The sequence below is a fragment of the Petaurus breviceps genome, unplaced genomic scaffold (genome assembly GCF_028583685.1).
Source record: "Petaurus breviceps papuanus isolate PSGF00001 unplaced genomic scaffold, PetGlider_PUasm1.0 90881, whole genome shotgun sequence".
NCBI lineage: Eukaryota > Metazoa > Chordata > Mammalia > Diprotodontia > Petauridae > Petaurus > Petaurus breviceps.
Window position 1 is genome coordinate 18,777,534 of NW_027187369.1, and position 18,596 is coordinate 18,796,129.

Here is an 18,596-nt window from a genome sequence, read left to right on the forward strand (position 1 = left end):
GCTTAGGGTGATATGCCTGGATAGAATTATCCTTGAAGGAAAGGAATTTGTTACATGATGGCAGTAGTGGCAATGGGGAGCCAAGAGTAAGGCTTCTCTCCCCCCACCGAAAAGAGAAGCCAAGGATGAGGTATCTCCATATTTCTGTAAATGGCAGAAGTTAGAAACAATTTGAGGTGAAGAGATTAAGAATCTTAGCTTCCCAATTCCTTATAGAGAAGAAAGTGATGGTTGGGGCATTCTCTATTATTGTTATCATTTTCCCACCTCTATGGAACCTTGGCATACCTTCTACTTGCTTTGCCAAAAGCAGGCACCCAGGAATAGAGAACCAGGGGTGAATTTCTAGACCCAGTGATTGAATCCCCAGAATCAGACATACTGGGTTCTGTGACATCCATCTCAATAAAAGATGAAACTCTCTCAGAAGTCACCATACACATGAAGGAAGCACTTGGCTCAAACTGGGACTGGGTAAGCAGGATGCTGAATGGCAAGAGTGGCACTTCCTTCCCCTCAGCTCTCCCTCACCAGAGAATGAATGAATAATAGTGGGCCTGGGCTATTACTCATTAACTGCCAATATATCTTTAATGGAGCATTGAGCAGTACTATGTTATATTTCATAAAATCATCATAGGGTTATAGAATGTCAGAACCAGAAGGAGCCTTAGAAACCATTTAGACCAATTTCTTTATTTTATAGAGAAGAAAACTAAGGCCCAGACAAAAGTAACTTGATCATGGTCAAAAGTAAAATGGCAGGGCTATAGCTAGTACCAAGGCATGGATTCATTGAATTCCAGGCCAGCAGGGTTTCTTGAAAACTAAGTCATTTGAGTGCACTAAGGAAAGGGTTAGGCCTATCTTGGGAGAATCCCTCTCTCCTCACCCACCTGTCTTCGTCTTTGACTACATATCTTTATCATTGTCCCATCGCTAATGCTAGTTGATCCTTGAGTTAGTGGGAAGATCGGCTGTTAGGTTCCATGAGGATGAGGTCAGAAGCTAAGACTTTCTGAATCTGAGGGAAAAGTCTTACCTCAGGCACTAAATGCCAGAACTATATGGGTCCATAGAGACCATATATTCTAGCCCTGTCATGTCACAGATGAAGAAAATGACATACATGGAACAACAACTTGTTGAAGACTCAAGTAGCAGAGACTCAATTTGAAACCAACGGATGTTTATATTTTCCCCAATCTGTCATAATATTCTGTATTTCTGCAGGAAAACTGGACACTATAATTGCAGGGTTTTATTTCTGTATGGGTAATACCATTGTTATTTGACCTTGGGGATGATTAGAGCTTCTTGATACCTCAATTCTCCTACGTATAGAATGGGTTTAAAAGCACCTATCTCTAAAGACTTTTATGAGTCTAATTAATCCTTTAATTATAGGAAAGCAAATTACAACTAAGACATTCTCATAAGGAAGAAAATTTTACCTGTAAGGCTCCATTAGTCTCTTGGCTTCCCCCCCCCCCATTCACCATAATTTATTGATTTCATTCAATCAGAAGAGCAGTAAATAAATTTTGGTGAAAAACAAAAGGGAATGAGAAAGAGGGTTTTTATAGTGTCAATGAAATGTATGAAATGGGTGGTGAAATTATGTCTACACCATGCCAAATCTCTCTCTGAAAAGGTCAAGCAACATGAGAAATATTTTTAGGAATATGAAAATGAATGTGAGAAAAAACAAAATAGTGACTTTTGTGATTGATTTTATGAAACTTCCATTATGCTTGGAAGAATTGACATTTTGTTTTTCTTCCCTTTCTCTTTCTCAATAGAGTCATTAATAAATGCCATGAAACTAATGGGTCTTATTATCTTACCTTTGACAATGGATCCATAATACAGTGGCAAGAACTAAGTTTACCACACACCAGCTATTAGGCCAAATAATTAAATTGATAAAAATCATGTGAATATTAATGGTTTAAAAGACTCTGTTGAACCTGGTCATCTTTCAAAATGTCAAGAAGACAACTTACTCTTCTTCCTTAGACTATGCCTACTGAGCCTTCAAGTCCTGGCCCCTAATTCCATGACATATTCATTATAGCAGAACTCTCTCTCAGTGGGCTTCTCTGGAACATTCTGGTACAGTAGGCACTGCTTTCTTTCCAGCATCATAATTTAATAGAAGAAGCTGTCAAGATAGACAACTGCTTGAGAGAAATCAAAACTTCCCTGGCTACAATATACTCAGTGAGTGAATGCAAAGGCAGATATTTTTTTCCCTGTTCAAAGGGGCAGTGAGGACTAGCCCCAGTTTCTCTACTCTGTGGGTCCACTCTACCCCAGAGAACCTAGAACACATTATGGCAGGCTGTAGTACAGTACAGTGTAGCTTTCTTGGGGGTAATATCAGCTATTGCAAATACAAGTGAGGAGTTACCAGAAGATCTTTTGATCAGGTTAGGCTCAGAGATTTAGAGCCAGAAGGGATCATAGGCCAGTACCCTCATTTTACAGATGAGGAAACTTAGGCACAAAAAGGTTATGTAACATGTACATGGACACATAGAGGTAGTATTTGAATGCAGGTCTTTATAAACAATACTGAATCTTACTATGCCACTAGTTTGATACTGTACATGTTCAAGTCCTTTGAAGATGTCATCAATGTGTTGCTACATGTTTTGAGGAGGAATTCTAAGTGTCCTTAGGGTAATGGAGACTAACGTCAGAAAAAGTATGCAGAATCATCTTTGAAAGGCACTCTCATCACAAATTCGGCCCTTCTTTAAACAATGATTTCTTGACAAGTAGGTATGGAAAGAACTGCAGACAAGAGACTGAGAGGCAGGCCTGGAAGGAGCGGGCCACAGACCCAGGGGCAGGCCCAGAAGAGGCCTCTTAAACTCAGAGGGCAAGTCGTCCCACCAACCACAAGGGCCACTACCAGGTTTATTGCCAAAGGGCGGGGATTAGAAAGAGCAAGGTAAGAACCAAATGCAGGGGCCACTATCCCAGACAGCAAATACTCCTGGGGCTACCACTTCATAGCCCAGAAATTAAAAAAAAATAAAGCTCCTATGAGGACCTCCAAAGATCAGGATGACAGAGTGAACCTCACCTGCTCCAACCCCCACCCCTCCCCAGTCACTGCAAACATAGTAACTATTGCCCCAGGGCAAAAAAAACTCTAAGTAAAGGGTTGGGATCCTTAGGGGAAGGGCATAGCTAGGGCCCTGCCTCAAAATGGGTAGGAAGCAGACTACAAAGACAAAGACTCTGGAGTACTACTATTGTCAGAGGGAGGAACCAACCTCAGAGGGAGACAATGTGGTCTCCACACCCACAGCTGAAACATCAACAGGGAACAGGTCCCAAGCACAGAAAGCTCTCCTAGATAAGATAAAAAGGAATTTTGGAAACCAAATGAGAGAGATAGAAGACAAAATGAATAATTCTCTCAAAACCAAAATTGCATAATTAGAAAAACATTATAATGAAGAAAACATCTCTCTAAAAATAAAAGTGTATGATATGGAAAAGGAGCTCCAAAACTTAACCAAGGAAAATGATTTACTAAAAACTAGAATCAACCAAATTGAAACAAATAAGTCTATGAGGAACCAAGAATTAGTCAAACAAAACAAAAAGAATTAAAAATTAGAAAAAGAGGAAAATACCTCAATGGAAAAATATTTGACCTGGAAAACAGAACCAGGAGAGATAATCTGAGAATAATAGGCCTACCAGAAAATCATGATGAAAAAATGAGCTTGGACAACATTCTCCAAGAGCTCGTTAAGGAAAACAGCCCTGAGATACTGATATACTGAGATAGAACCTGAGGGTAAAATAGAAATGGAGAGAATCCATCGGACACCTGCCGAAAGACATCCCAAAATGAAAAGTCCTCAAAATGTTGTGGCCAAACTCCAGAACAACCAGATAAAAGAGAAAATATTTCAAGTGGCCAGAAAGAAACAATTCAAATATCAAGGAAACACAGTGAGGATTACACAAGATTTGGCAGCCTCTACACTGAAAGACTGGAGGTAGTGGAATTCAATTTTCCTCAAGGCAAAAGAGCTCAGGTTACAACTAAGGATCACATACCCAGAGAGACTGATCATATTCTTCCAGGCAAAGAGATGGTCATTAAATGATATAAAAGAGTTCCAGACCTTCCTGATAAAAAATCCAGAACTCAATGGAAAATTCAACCTTCGATTATGTGATGCAACAGTGATGTAGAAAGGTAAACAAGGAAAACACACACACCCTGCTATTTGATAAGAGCAAACTGGTTATAGACAAGTAGAGGGTATGAGTATAAAATACACAAAATGAGGATTAAAAAATCTTATTAAGGGCTACAAAGGGACTGCAATGGAAGAAGAGGAATGAATGAAGTGGAAAAGAGTAAATTATGCTACACAAAGAGGCATAAAATCAGTATAGCAGAGGAAAAGAAGGGAGGGAGATGAGAATCATATGAGATTTTCCCTCATTGGTTCTGGTGCAAGGAGGGAATAACAGCCAGTTAAGCATAGGACTCTATGGAGAAGAAATGCAAAAAGTATCATTTGAGAGGGAAAGAGGGGAGGGAGGGGAGCTGTGCATGAGGTTTGTTCCTGTCATTCTTAGTGCGAAGAAGAAATAACATACTTCATTAAGTATAAAAATATGCTACAGCAGTAGGAGGGGGAAAGGGCTATAAAGGGGGGTGTGGTTAGTAGGGAGGGAAGAAATAAGGGGAAAGGGGAGGAAAAGTGAGAAGGGCTGATAAGGGAATACTGAGGGAGGTGGTGGTCAAAAGGAAAACTATTAAGGGGGGGATGGGACAAGGGGGAAATATGAGCATTAACAGGTGAGGGAATAGGATGGTGGGAAAGAAACAGATAAGAATCATAACTATAAATGTGAATGGAATGAACTCTCCCATAAAACGGAGACAGATAGCAGAATGGATTAGAAATCATAATCCTACAATATGCTGTTTACAAGAAACATCTGAAACAGAGGGATACAGACAGGGTAAAGGTAAAAAGCTAGAGTAAAATATATCATGCCTCAACTAAAATTAAAAAAAGCAGGGGTAGCAATCCTTATCTCACATAAATCAAAAGCAAAAATTGACCTAATTAAAAGACATAAAGAAGGAAACTATATCCTGTTAAAAGGCACCATCGAGAATGAAGCAATATCACTGCTTAACATATATGCACCAAGTGGTATACCATCCAAATTCCTAGAGGAGAAAGTAAAGGAAATAGAGGAAGAAATAGATAGCAAAACTATACTAGTGGGAGACCTTAATCTCCCCCTCTCTAAACTTGATAATTGCAACCTCAACATAAACAAGAAAGAAGTTAAGGAGGTGAACAGGATTTTAGAGAGGATAGGTATGATAGATCTCTGGAGAAAACTGAATGGGGATAAAAAGGAATATACTTTCTCCTCAGTGGTTCATGGCACATACTCAAAAACTGACCACATTCTAGGTCATAAAAACCTCACAATTCTATGCAGTAAGGCAGAAATATTAAAGGCATCCTTCTCAGATCATGATGCAATAAAAATTATATGCAATAAAGGGCCATGGAAAGACAGACTAAAAACTAATTGGAAATTAAACAATTTAATCCTAAAGAATGAGTGGGTCAAACAAGAAATTATAGAAACAATCAGTAATTGAATGATAATAATGAGACAACATGCCAAAATTTGTGGGATGCATTAAAGGCAGGTCTTAGGGGAAGTTTTATATCACTGAGTGCATACATGATTAAATTAGAGAAAAGAGAGGTCAATGAATTGGGCATGCAATTGAAAAACCTAGAAAAAGAACAAATTCAAAATCCACATTTAAATACTAAACTAGAAATATTGAAAACCAAGGGAGAGATTAATAATATTGAAATAAAAAAAACTATTGAATTAATAAATAAAACTAAGAGTTGGTTTTATGAAAAACACAACAAAATTTATAGTCCCTTAGTCCATATGATAAAAATGAGGAAGAAACCCAAATTATAAGAATAAAAAATGATAAGGGTGAATCTACCTCCAATGAAGAGGAAATCAAAAAAATAATTAGGATTTATTTTTTCCAATTGTATTCATGTAAATCTGTCAATCTTAGGGAAATGGATGAATATTTACAAAAATACAATTTGCACAGATTAACCGAAGAGGAAGTAAATTAGTTATACAACCCCATCTCAGAAAAAGAAATTGAACAAGCTATCAGTTAACTCCCTAGGAAAAAATCTCCAGGGCCAGATGGATTTACTAGTGAAGTCTATTAAACATTTAAAGAACAATTGATTCCAATACTCTACAAACTATTTGGGAAAATTAGTGAAGAAGGTGTATTACCAAATTCTTTTTATGACACAAAAATGGTACTGATAGCTATATCAGGAAGACATAAAACAGAGAAAGCAAATTATAGACCAATATCCCTCATGGATATACATGCAAAAATTCTAAATAAAATACTAGCAAAAAGACTACAGCAACTTATCTCAAGAATAATGCACTTTGATCAGGTAGGATTTATTCCAGGAATGCAAGGATGCTTTAATATTAGGAAAACCATCAGTATAATTGATCATATCAACAATAAAACTAGCAGAAACCACATGATCATCTCAATAGATGCAGAAAAGGCTTTTGACAAAATACAACATCCATTCCTATTAAAAACAGTAGAAAGTATAGGAATAAATGGAGCCTTCCTTAAAATAATAGGTAGCATCTATTTAAAGCCATCAGCAAGTATTATATGTAATAGGGAGAAGCTAGAAGCATTTCCCATAAGATCAGGGGTGAAACAAGGGTGTCCACTATCACCCCTCTTATTCCATCTAGTAGTAGAAATGTTAGCAGTAGCAATTAGAGAAGAAAAAGAAATCAAAGGAACCAAATAAGCAAAGAAAATACCAAGCTATTACTCTTTGAAGATGATATGATGATATACTTAGAGAATCCTAGAGAATCAAGTAACTACTTGAGACAATAAATAAAATTGGCAAAGTGGCAGGATATAAAATAAACCCACATAAATCCTTGGCATTCCTATATATTTCCAATGAAATTCAACAGCAAGAGATAGAAAGAGAAATCCCTTTTAAAGTTACTGTAGGGGCAGCCAAGTAGCACAGCAAGTAAGAGCACAGGCCCCAGAGACTGGATGACCTGGGATCGAATCCAGGCTCAGAATCTTACCACCACACCCAGAAATAACTGGCCATGTTACCTTGAGCAAGTTACTTAACCCCAATTGCTTTAAAAAAATAAAGTTACTGTAGACATTATAGAATATTTGGGAATCTACCTGCCAAAACAAACCCATGACCTATATGACCACAACTACAAAACACTTTCACACAAATAAAGTCAGATCTAACTAATTGGAGAAATATCAATTACTTGTGGCTGGGTCAAGCTAATATAATAAAAATGACAATTTTACCTAAATTAAATTATATATTTAGTGCCATACCAATTAATTTACCAGAAAACTACTTTATAGAGCTAGAAAAAAATAGTAACAAAATTCATTTGGAAGAATAAATGGTCCAGAATATCAAGGGGATTAATGAAAAGAAATGCTAGGGAGACAGACTAGCTATACCAGATTTCAATCTGTATTATAAAGCAGCAGTCATGAAAACTACTTGGTACAGGCTGAGGAATAGAGGAGTGGATCAATGGAATAGATTAGGCACACGAGATTCAGAAGTCAATGACTATAATAATCTATTGTTTGATAAACCCCAAGACCCTAGTTTCTGGGATAAGAACTCACTATTTGACAAAAACTGCTGGGAAAACTGGAATATAGTAAGGCAGAAACTGCGCATAGACCATTATCTAACACCATATACCAATATAAAGTCTAAATGGGTGCATGATAGAGGTATAAAGGTTGATACTGTAAGCAATTTCATAAAACAAGGAATAGTTTACTTATCAGACTTGTGGAGAGGGAAAGACTTTCTGGCTAAACAAGAATTAGAGAACATTATAAAATGTAAAATGGATAATTTTGACTACATGAAATTGAAAAGCTTCTGTACAAACAAAGCCAATGTAACCAAGATTAAGAAGGAAATTGGGAAAGAATCTTTACAACCTATGTCTCTGACAAAGGACTTATTTCTAAAATATACAGAGAATTGAGTCAAATTTATAAGAATACAAGTCATTCCCCATTTGATAAATGGTCAAAGGATATGAATAGGCAATTTTCAGAGAAAGAAATTAAAGATATCTATAAGCACATGAAGAAATGCTCTAAATCACTACTGATTAGAGAAATTAAATCAAAACAACTCTGAGGTACCACATCTCACTAGTCAGATTGGCTAAGATGACAAAACAGGAAAATGGCAAATGCTGCAGAGGATGTGGGCGAATTGGAACACGAATGCATTGCTGGTGGAGTTGTGAACTGATCCAGCCTTTCTGAAGAGCAATATGGAATTATTCCCAAAGGGCTATATATACTTTCATACCCTTTGACCCAGCAATACCACTCCTAGGTTTATATACCAAAGAGATCATAGAAGTCAGAGTAAGACCCATATGTACAAAAATGTTTATAGTAGCTCTTTTTGTGGTGGCAAAGAATTGGAAATTAAGGGGGTGCCCATCAATGGGGGAATGGCTGAACAAGTTGTGGTATATGCATGTTATGGAATACTATTGTGCAAATGAAACAAGGAGCAGATGGACTTCTTATTTACCTAGAGAGGCTTATATGAACTGATGCTGAGTTAGAGTTAGAGTAGAACCAGAAGAAATTTGTACACAATTACAGACACAATGTATGTGTGATGCACAACTTTGATAGACTGGACTCTTCTGAGCAATGCAGTGATATAAGTCAATCCCAAAAGACTCATGATGGAGAGAAATGTGTGCATCCAGAGAAAGAACTAGAAAGAACTTATAGATATATACAAGAAAAAGTTTATATCCAGATGGAAGCAAAATACCTGATCTTTTTCCTTTTTTGTTTGGTTTTATTTCCTCTTTACCATTTTTCATTCCATCTGATACAATTTGTCTTTATAACCTGACTAATGTATAATGTGAAAGTATTTATAGATCCTATACTTGACTGTATGCCGCCATGGTGGGGAGAGGAGGGAGCAGGACAAAATGTGAAACTCAAGGAATTGTGGAATTGAATCCTGTAAATTAAAAGTAAAAAACATATTAATTTAAAAAAAAATAAATTAATTAAAAAAAAAGAATGCTTTCCTCCTACCTCATAACAGAAAGGTGATGGACTAATCTGCAGAAAGAGAAAACATATTTTTGGATATAGCCAATAAGGAGATTAATTTTGCTTGACTAAACTTATATGGTAAAAAGGTTTTGTATTTCTTTTTTCTCCCAGTAGGGGCAGGGATGAGGAGAAATGGGAGGGAGAAAAACTGCTTGATAATTAAAAAAAAAAACATTTTAGAAAATAAAGATACTAAATTAATTTAGGCCTATCATTCAGAGTTGTAAATTGCTATGGATCACTAGATTTTCTTACTCATGTGCCCCCTGATAGGTCTCTCTAAATATGTGCCTACTTTTCCACAAGAACACTTACATGAATTGGTGAGGAAGTGTGAAACACATTTACAAGTGGACTGTTTAGTAAATGTTTTGTGTTTAAGAGTCAATGGTGTTGGCTTCCACCTTCCCCAATCAATATAAAAAGGGGACTCTAAACAAACTTTGGAGCTGCAGAACCCACAAAATGACACAGAGTAGCTAACCTCCCATGGAGGACAGTCCAGCAGGCCAGCAGGAATCGGGCAGCGCAGAGCTCTGGGAGCTGAGCCCAGCCCCACACTGAGGCTTTAGCCCTAGGGCTAGCCTGACCAGCCACCAGCAGGAGGGACTCCAGATCAGCAGAAGCTATGGCCATTTCCAAATTTATCAACACATAGATGTGAAGGACAACGTGAGAGGTCAGTGCAGTCTGGACTATGGGACCCAGTAAGTGGGAGTGCTTGGTTTTTCCCCTCAGAGCAAGAAGCCACTGAGACCCCAGCACAGGCAGCCAGTGCCTCATTGCAGCATCAGCTCCTGGCCTGCAGAGTGTAGGGGGATCAAGCACCACTCTGAGGGGTAAATGCTCTTGCTTTATCCTTCTTGGATCTGGATTGCAGTCTAGGGTGGAGGTCCTGGGGTGTGTGTCCAGCTTTCCAGAGTGTGTGGAGACCTCAGAGAGGGCACCCATCTAATACCTCCAGCAGCTGAGAAAACCCCAGCATTTAGGATGAAAGCTCCCCTGTCTGGTGTCAGAATCCTACTCTGGCAAAAAGCCCAGGGGTCAAGTGACTGGGGGGCAACATGACCAGGCAAAGGAAACAAAGTAGACAGAAGATTCCAACATTAGACTCCTATTTTGGGGACAAAAAGGAGCAAAGCATGGAACAGGAGGAAGACAGCAAAGTTAGAACGCCTGCACCAAAAGCTTCAAAGGAAAATAAGAGCTGGTTACAGGCCATAGAGGACCTTAAGAAGCAGATAAGAAAACTGGAGGAAAAATTGGGAAGAGAAATGAGAAGAATGCAAGAAAATTATGAAATGAGAGTCAACAGCCTGACTGAGGAAAATACTACCTTAAAAAATAGACTAACTCAGATGGCAAAAGAGGCTCAAAAAGGCAATGAGGAGAAGAATGCCTAAAAAGCCAAATTTGCCAAATGGAAAAAGAATCTCAAAAGCTCAATGAGGAGAATCATTGCTTCAGAATTATACTGGAGCAAATGGAAGCTAATGACTTTATGAGAAATAAAGATGCTGTTAAACAGATCCAAACAAATGAAAGAATAGAAGGCAATGTGAAATATCTCATGGGAAAAACCACTGACCTGGAAAATAGATCCAGGAGAGAGAATTTAAAAATTATTGGACTACCTGAAAGCCATGATCAAAGTAAGAACCTAGAAATCATCCTCCAGGAAGTTCTCAAAGAAAACTGCCCTGATGTTTTAGAACCAGAGGCCAAAATAGAGGTTGAAAGAATCTACCAATCACCTCCTGAAAAAAGATCCCAAAAATAAAACTCCTAGGAATACTATAGCCAGGTTCTGGAATTCCCAGATTAAGGAGAGAATATTACAAGCAGCCAGGAAGAGACAATTTGAATATTGTGGAAATGCAATCAGGATAACCCAGGATCTGGCAGCTTCTACACTGAGGGATCGAAGGGCTTGGAATATGATATTCCAGAGGTCAAAGGAGCTGGGATTAAAACCAAGAGTGACCTACCTAGCAAAACTGAGTATCATGTTTCAGGGGAAAATATGGTCATTCAGTGGAATAGAGGACTTTCAAGCATTCTTGCTGAAAAAACCAGAGTTGAATAGAAAATTTGACATTCAGATACAAGAAGCAAGAGAAGCAGGAGAAGGTAAACAGGGAAAAGAAATCATAAGGAATTTATCAAAGTTGAACTATTAACATTCCTACATGGAAAAACAATAACTGTAACTTATGAAACTTTTCTCAGTTGTTTAAGGGAATATATATATATGTATACATATATATATATATGTCTATATATGAGGGTATATGGGCATATGAATACATATGTGAATGTGTGTATATATGTTTACTGGCATACATAGATAGAGGGCACAGGACCAATTTAACATGAAGGGATCATACTTAAAATATGAAATTAAGAGGTGAGAGAGGAATATAATGAGAGGAGATGGGGAGAAACACAATGGGGTAAACTATCTCATATAGAAGAGGCAAGGGAAAATGCTTACAATGGAAGGGAAGAATAGGAAGGCAAAAGGGAATGGGTCAACCTTATTCCCATTGAATTTGGTTTGAGGAGGGAATGAAATACACACTAAATAGGGTATCTCACCCTCCAGGAGAGTAGGTGGGGAAGGGGATGAGAGGGGGAATGATGGAAGGGAGGGCAGGCTGGGGGGGGGGGAGGGAAGTTGGAAGCACCCACTTTTGAAAAGGGACAGGATCAAAGCAGAAAATAGAACAAGTGGGAGGTGGGATTGGAGGGAGGGAACTATAGTTAGTCTTTTACAATATAAACTATGAAATTCCCCCAAGGAAGAGTGATACATGATTCCATATTTAGAATTCTAAGAACAAATAATGTTAAAGGTACAGTGATATCTGTCACCAAAAGTAAAAAACAATTCCCCAAGAAAAGTAGAATTGACCAAATGATAAAGGAAGAACGAAGTGAGAATTCTGAAAAACCTTAGCTTATAAAGACCAAGTTTTCTCACTACATCCTGACCATTTTCCTTTGTCCTAATCTATATCTGGCCATTGGACCCAGATAGCTCTGGAGCAAAAAGTAGACTGTTGACTTTGCACAGTCCTCCCTCATTTAAATTCAATTGATTTGCAAGTCATGGCATCATTTTCCTGAAGCCATGAACATCTTTGATAATGACGGAAAAACCACATCAATGCTGCTGAAACAATTCATAAGGAAAATTTCATATCTCTAAATGCTTATGTGAATAAAACAGAGATAAAGGAAATCAACAAATTGGACATGCAATTTCAAAAGCAAATAAGAGAACAAATTAAAAATTCTCAATTAAACACCAAATTGGAAATTTTGAAAATCAAAGGAAAGATTAATAGAACTTAAAGTAAGAAAACCATTAAACTAATACATAAAGTGAAGAGCTGATTTAATGGGAAAATTTTAAGATAGATAAATAATAATAATAAAATAAATAATAGATAGATAAATAATAAAATAAAAATAGATAAGATAGATAAATCTTTGGTTAAGTTGATTTAAAAAAGAGAGAAGAAAGCCAAATTAACAGTATCAAAAATGAAATGAGGGAGAAGAAGAAATTAAAGCAATAATTAGGAGCTATTTTGCCCAACACTAATACCAATAAATCTGACAATATAAGTAAAATGGGTGAATATTAAGAAAAAAATTTTCCCAGATGAAGAGAAAAGAAAACTTAAATAAATCCATGTTAGAAAAAGAAATAGAACAAACCATTAATGAACTCCCTAAGAAAAAATTCTTCAGGGCTATATGGAGTTACAAGTGAATTCTACAAAACATTTGAAGAACAATTAATTCCAGTACTATATAAACTATTTGGAAAAATGGACAAAGGAGTCCTTCAAATTCCTTTTTTTTTGAAAAAAAAATAATGTTTTGATATCTAAACCAGGAAAAGCCAAAACAGAAAAAGAAAATTACAGGAGAAAATGTCCCTAATTAATATAGATGCAAAAAAATTTAAATAAGATATTAGCAAAGAGATTATAGCCATTTACCTTGAGAATAACACACTATGACCATTTTGGATTTATACCAGGAATGCAGGACTGGTTCAATATTAAGAAAACTATGAGCTTAATTGACTATATCAATAAGAAACTAACTAAAATTAAAAAAAAGTCAATGGTGTTATTCCCATATCTGATTGCTTAACATCTTGGGGGGGGGTAAGGAGAGAACAGAGGGAGGGAAGGATAGAATTTGGAACTCAAAACTTTTTTATCATGTTATAAATTTGTTTTAACACGTAATTGGTAAAAAAAAATTTTTGTTTAAAAAAAAAACTGCAGACACTTGTACTGGGTCACACGGACACACTACACAACCATGACCTTACTTGTGCCTGCTTTCCTTCGTGGTGGTATCCTGGGGAACAGGCAAGGTGACACACCCACATAAAGGAAGTTGCTCCTCCAGAAACTCGAACAGTAAAACATCAGCCCCATCCTCTGGGAATCACCTGGCTTTACTCTGTGGACATTCCAAAAGGTTTTAAAGCACAAAACTTAATTAAGTCTATTGGCACTGCATTGAGTTCTCCCAGCTCCTTAAATATCCAACTACAATATGACCTTAACCACATAGCTGGCTCATAAATCCCTAGCTTCATTCCCAAAGCATAGCTGAAGTATCCCTTTCTAAACTAGGTGTATCTCAACACTTCCCCCCCTCCCCCGCTCCTGCTGTAAGTGCCCTCCTCTTCCAAATCACTTTGAATCTTATATATGTATGTATGTGTGCACATTCAAGTTGTCTTCCCCATTAAAATGTAAACTTCTTAAGGGCAGGGACTGTTTCAATTCTATCTCTGTATCTCCAGTGCCTATCTGGCACAGTACTGGCTACAGAGCAAGTTTTTAATAAATGTTCATTGGATTTAACTGAACTGTGATGTTGATTGAATTTACAATCTTTGGGCTTGCTCTTACCCCTGGCCCTGGTGCTGACTGTTTCTAAAAACAAAACATAACTGTGATCAAGCTAAACCTGAAGCTGAGTCCCCAATCTACCCCAGGGACTTTCAAAAGTAGGTGATTATTCCCAGTGGATTTATTATATGTGGTATCACTGAATATTATCTGTCAATTAAGAAACAAAACAAATTGCAATACCAACAATGAAGACTTTTTTTCTAGATAAATCTTAACCTAAAAGTCAGTCTTTTTAACATTAAAAGAAACTTTTATCACACATTCTTGGAAATTCTTAGCAATATTATGTTATCAACCAAGGGTGAGTTAGTTCTCTTTTGGTTGTTTGGAATGAAGAGGTCTAATCATCCATCCTTCTCCTAATCAACTCCAGCCAAACCAATAGGTTTCAGGAAAGTGAGGGCCTAATACAAACCAAGTGACCACATTACAGAATCAAGGAATCACCACATTTGAGAAATGGAGGGTTGTCAGTAATCATCCATGGCAGCTAGGTGGTGCTGCAGGGGATAGAGCACCAGGCCTGAAGTCAGGAAGACTCATCTTCATGAGTTCAAGTGTGGCCTCACACACTTCCTAGTTGTGTGATCCTGAACAAGTCACTTCACCATGTTTGCCTCAGTTTCCTCATCTTTAAAATGATCTGGAGAAGGAAATGGCAAACCACTGTACTATCTTTGCCATGAAAACCCCAAATAGGGCCAGAGAGATTCAGACACAATTGAACAACAATAGTAACCATATTGTCCAACCTATAAGGAATATGTAGGTAAATTTCTGTTCCCAGGGAAGGGCTCCCTTGATCCCAAACTGATGTGTCACTTAAAGGACACACACACAAGCCTTCAGAAATGGCTCTCAAAAGATATGAAGAACAGAACAGAAATAATGGTGATGGTGGTAATGATGATATTGATGATGATGAATAGATGACATTTACATAGTGCTTTAAAGCTTGCAAAGCAATTTGCAAATATAATTTCATTTTGCCCTCAAAACATACCTGAGATTTAGATGCTACTATCACCCCCATATTATAGATGAGGAAACTGGGGCACAGAAAGGTTAAATGACTTGCTTTGGATTACATAACTAGGAATTATCTATGGATGGATTTGAACTCAAAACTTCCTGACTCCCTGCCTAGCACTCTATTCACAATGCCACTTAGCTGCCAAGTGGTAGGAGAAAGAGCCTTTTGAACTCAACCCCTTCCCTCTTCATATTTTTCTATTGCTTTGTTTCTGTTTCTATATCTCTTTTTAATCCTCTTTCTCTTCATTGCATAACTGAGAACAAGGCTCTTTTCCCTCATCTATCTGGTGCATAAAGGAGCAGAAGGATCTCAGCTCCATGCCTCCCTCCTCTCCTTACCTTTACCTGGTAAGGAGACCACTGCAGTCTTTTCCTGTCTTCCTCTATGTATATGACAGGAGCTGAGAACTATGCCTGGCCACCTAGGCCTTAGAGCTGTGCCTTTCAGAAATAACTGTGTGTTACCTATTCTAAAGCATTCAGTTTTCACTGTGGAGCTGTCATAATAACTAGACTTGCATAGCTATCCTGAGCAAAGCAGTTTCGTAATAATGGTTGATTGTCTCCATTCAAAAGGTGTCTCATTTTCTCAATGGCATTCGGCCCACATGGTGGCTTATTGGCCATTGCTGCGAAAAGATGAGAACATCAGCCCAAGAGCAACTTAAGCTTGTGGATTCTTTAACAACGTAAGTTGAAAATGTAAAACTAACAGAATAATGCATATCTTAACGTCCAGAGCTAGACTTTGGGTGAGTTCATGTTCAAGAAAGAACTATCAAGTCCATAGATGGTTCTTTTCTTAAATGCAAATACTTTATACTAGTTGGGCCAAAAGTCTCACTGGCATTTTAACATATTAACAGTTTGGGATTTCAGAGCTTGAAACTTTACTAAGACATTTTGGAACACTGGATGTTAGGATCCTTCATTTTTTTGTTCAAAAATAAAGCAAAAAATGAGAAATCCATCCAAGTATAGGACCTATGGATTATTCCGTGCATAAAAATCATATAGTTTATGGCTAGCCAATTAGTTATTCCATAAATATCAATTTGTAGCAGTGATACAAAAGTTTGACAGACTTTACTCATATGAAAGAGCATGATTCCATTCACCAAGCAGCCATTAAGAGCCTATATGTGCAAGTCTCCACACTAAAGACTTAGGTCTCCATTTCAAGCACAGCCCCAGTTGTCGATCACATTTTCTCCTGGCCATAATAATGATATTTAAGAGATCAATTGGTACTCTTGCTAAGTAACTGGAGTAGAAGCAGATAGGGCCTAACTCAGTGCTACAATGAAGTTACTATCTCTGATGGAGGCTCTCAGATTCCGCCTTGGCAGCTTCATGGAAAAAAAGCGGATTTTTACAGAACCAGGTGGACCAAAATACAGCTCAGGGTTTGGTGACATAGCCAGAAATTTCAAGTGGTTCTGTCCTGCTGGCCTACTACTTCATGTGTGCTAGATAATTAGGTTAAAATAGAGTTTTGCTAAAGCTCACAGGCAGGCCACCCAGGTGGTCCAGAATGTTCGATGTCTGGTTTATATACAGAAATGATTTTTATCCTTAAATGCACCATGGCCCTCTGAGATGCAATTGTGCATATTTCAATGAGGATGACAATGCTTTAAACATTTAAGCATTCATCTTGGGAAACTAAATTCAGAGTAAGCATCACTACTTTATGGTCATTCTGTTCTTGTTGTTCAGTAGATTTTCAGTTCTGTCCAACTTTTTGTGAGTCCATTTTGGATTTTTGGGACAAAGATACCAGAGTGGCTTTGCCATTTCCTTCTCTAGCTCATTTTACAGATTAGGAACTGAGGTAAACAGGAGAAGTGACTTGCCCAGGGTCACACAGCTAGTAAGTGTCTGAGATCAGATTAGAACTCAGGTTTTCCTGACTGCAGTGCCACCTAGCTGCCCCTTTCTTCTGTTAGAACTCAGTATGTTAGATTTGAAAGCAATCTGCTGCAATTTTCAAGGCTGGATACCACCACCCCTCATTCCATGTAAGAGGAAACTGAAGCACAGAGACATGAATTATTTGGTCTGAGCTTACCCTGCTGGCTGACTGTCAGATCTAGACCTAGAAGAGGGTGTCATGTCTCTCAGCTCAAACCACAACACTAGTTTTATGAAATACAAGCAGGAGTGTGTGTAGATAGGGGAAATAGGGCACCCTGGGTCCAAATATGGCCCCCTAAAGTTCACAACATCTTCCTTTAGTATCAGGAGATTACCAAAAGGGTGAAGGCAGCATCCTGTAGTGGACTGAATGCTGGATTCACCATTGTGAAAACCAGAGGTCAAATCCTGCCTCAAATCCTTGTAACCTGAGAAAGTCACTCAACCTCTCTGAGACTGTCTACTTAGCTATAAAAAGAGGGGTTGACTTTAATTACTTCCAAGGTCTCTTCCAGCTCTAATTCTATGATCCTATGAGTTTCAGTGAAAATGAGATGCTAAAGCATATTCAAAATCAGAATGTGGCCATAGGAGGGATGTGGATTGTCCTAAGACAGTGTCTAAATGGCTGTAAATATAGCCAGAAAGCTCCACTGATAGTTTCTCAGATATGGTTTCCCATAAAAGTTGCTCAAAGGGAAGTGCTTTTTTGAGGTTGAAGTAGCTGAGCCTGGCTATATATCATACGTCTCTCTCTTCCAAGGCTGTTGGGAGGATGTTAAATAGTTCCTTGTTAAGTGGTTTAAGTGTTTTTGAAGGAAAAGTGCTCTATAAATGTAGTGTTATTAAGATCACTACAGAGCAAGCCATAAAAAATGAATGCATCTAAACATGTACTTTGAGCACTGTTCAGGAAATCTAAGCTGAGAATAAGAAATCAGTCACTGGAAAATGTAAAAGTGCCAAAAAAAGATAGGAGGAACCACTGGAGAAATCCTAGTTTGTAGAGCTCAAATGCTTGGAAACCCCATTTTACAAATCTGGTCATCACTGCTTCTTACACTGGTTTCCTGCCAAACCACAGAGAAGATAGGGGCACCAGAAAACTGATGGTGATCACTTCTGAGTGACTGGAGTATGACTGGACAACATTCATTAAGCATCCATTGCTCCTGCCCTTCCGGATATTACAACCTTTCAGGAAAGAGGGGTTCAATTCTTCTATACAAAGGGTTTTGTATATGACTCTGGTACATCAATCTTTTGAATGCCCTGAGCAGTCTGGACAGGGTCTCTAATACTAGGGCCCCAGCTCTGATCTAGAGAGGAACTGGATCAAAAAAGATGACTGATAAGATACTTGCTCTAGGAGACCTTTCCTGATTCCTTCAGGTGTCTGTGTTCCTTCCCTATCGAAACTT